Genomic DNA, 2,777 nt, shown 5'->3' on the forward strand with positions numbered 1-2,777 from the left:
TGTAAAAATATTAGCATTAATAAGTTATCTGAGTGGGTTTCTGGTATTGCTAAATCGTATATGTTACATGTACAGCAGTAGCCGGTCTGGTCGTAAGAACAAAGCTGTGCTTATAAACGTTGTCACTTGATTCACAAAGATAGATAGTTTTAGATTGACGTGTGAACAAAAGAAGTTATATGTGCTGATGACAATTACTACTGTAAGCGAATTGAACTTGACCATTGTTTTCTAAGCGGGTTTTTAGACAACCACATTCTGATACTTCTTAATAGGTAGACGCGTTGCCGACAAGGGCGTAGAATAAGGTTTTACATGCAGCGGTAAGATAACAGCACAACATGAGAGGTGTCAATTATGGTTACTATAAGTAGGCCCGTAAAGAAACGTTTATCAACTTAACGCCTAATCTACGTTTAACCATCCTGAAATCATCGTTTAAGTATCAAATAAAAATACCGCCGTCAACAACAACAACAGCAAGGCGTCTTGCGACGCATCGTTATATCCAAAGGCTATAACCATAAAAGGCACAGATTCGAGTGTCTAATGACTGATTCTGAATTAGCACAAAATGAACACACTTCAATGCAAAAAAAAAAATGCTACAGCTTGAATATTTTTATTAAATATTCAAATTGTAACACAAAGTAGCGAGTTTGGTATGCGAAGTGGTTAACAGTCAGTTTATTACAAGCTTAACCAGGCAGTACAAGCGGGTATTTGATGCAAGCTGGACAGATATTCTTTGTATTGATGCAATTTAGGTTTCAGAAAGGGCCCGTGAAATCGAGCACGACGCTCAACTAAATATATTATTTAGCGTTTTTAGACTGGTGGAAGATTAAGGTACAGTGATAGCCAACAACAATAAAGAGACTTTGCCAAGATCACTAGCGTAAGCGTTTATGAGCATGGTAAGTATGTGCTAGGTTCAGTCTTTTGTACCGGTAGAAATATATACACGGCTTACTGGGAACTCAGCATTTTGTAGCAAATGAAACGCAGATTTATGAAATTTAATAAGTCGATTTGACTCAGAGGATTTGGACTAATTCTCCCGCCGAAGCGAAGCGAAGGCGGGGAGGCAAAAATCTGGAGTAAAACCGAAAGTTCCGCCGCGTAGCGGCGGCGCTCGGCTAGTCTTAAACATCTACTGCAGCAACCTGTCTGTCCGTCACACTAAATTGTCGTGCCTGTCACGCTTTTCCGGACAAATCATTGGATAAAATAATTTAAATATATTTACTGGCTGACGAGCGCAGCGAAGGTGTCTTCAATTGGTTAAAACTAGATGGTGTAGTTGACATCAATAAATGCATGTGTTTCCCAGTTTACATATGGGGATTTGCACAAGGCTATGCATTATCCGAAGGCGGCATCGCTCAAATATTATATACTTTTTCATAATGCAAGTTGTTATTGATATTTGAATACTACAGTAAACGGAGGGCAGGGTGCTTAGCGTACACGTAAGCATGCGTGTTTCCGAGGACATGGTTTAAGTATACTAAATACTCTGTACTCAGTAGGATCTACGTGTTACACTGACTAAAATGATAATTTTAATATATTTACTGTAGAAATATTAGCATTAATAAGTTATCTGAGTGGGTTTCTGGTATTGCTAAATCGTACATGTTACATGTACAGCAGTAGCCGGTCGTGTAGACTGGCCGTAAGAACAAAACTGTGCTTATAAACGTTGTCACTTGATCCACAAAGATATATAGTGTTAGATTGACGTGTGAACAAAAAGAAGTTATATGTGCTGATGACAATTACTACTGTAAGCGAATTGAACTTGACCATTGTTTCCTTAGCGTTTTTTTAGACAACAAAATTCTGATACTTCTTAATAGGTAGACGCGTTGCCGACAAGGGCGTAGAATAAGGTTTTATATGCAGTGGTAAGATAACAGCACAACATGAGAGGTGTCAATTTTGGTTATTATAAGTAGGCCCGTAAAGAAACGTTAATCAACTTAGAGCCTAATCTACGTTTAACCCTGGAATCATCGTTTAAGTATCAAATAAAAATACCGCCGTCAACAAAAGGCGTCGTGCGACGCATCGTTATATCCAAAGGCTACAGTATAACCATAACAGGCACAGATTGGAGTGTCTAATGACTAATTCTGAATCAGCACAAAATGAACACACTTCAAGGCATAAAAAAATGCTACAGCTTGAATATTTTTATTAAATATTCAAACTGTAACACTTTTAATTTTCTTTCAAAGTAGCGAGTTTGGTATGCGAAGTGGTTAATAGTCAGTTTATTACAAGCTTAACCAGGCAGTACAAGCGGGTATTTGATGCAAGCTGGACAGATATTCTTTGCATTGTTGCAATCTAGGTTTCAAGAAACGGCCCGTGAAATCGATCACGACGCTAAACTAAATATATTATTTAGCGGGTTTAGACTGAAGTGCAGGTGCTTTCTGGGGTGGGAGGATTAAGGTACAGTGATAGCCCAAACAACAGATAAAGAGACTTGGCCAAGATCACCTAGCGTAATCGATTATGAGCATTGTAGAGATTGATGCCAGAGGGCTCAGTCTTTTTGTACCGCTTAGAAATATTTACACAGCATTACTAGGGAACTCGCCAATTATGTGGCAATGAAGACCAGATTTATTGAAGTAAAGGAATGCGATTTACCTCCCTAATGGGCGTTAGCAGAGAGTTGCGACGAAATGAATCCCGCCCTAAACAATACGCGAGACGCAAGAAAAGCGAAGGACTTTGGCATGAAAACTCCAAAATTACACGGC

The sequence above is a fragment of the Phytophthora infestans genome, genomic scaffold, assembly GCF_000142945.1.
Source record: "Phytophthora infestans T30-4 supercont1.81 genomic scaffold, whole genome shotgun sequence".
Taxonomy (NCBI): domain Eukaryota; phylum Oomycota; class Peronosporomycetes; order Peronosporales; family Peronosporaceae; genus Phytophthora; species Phytophthora infestans.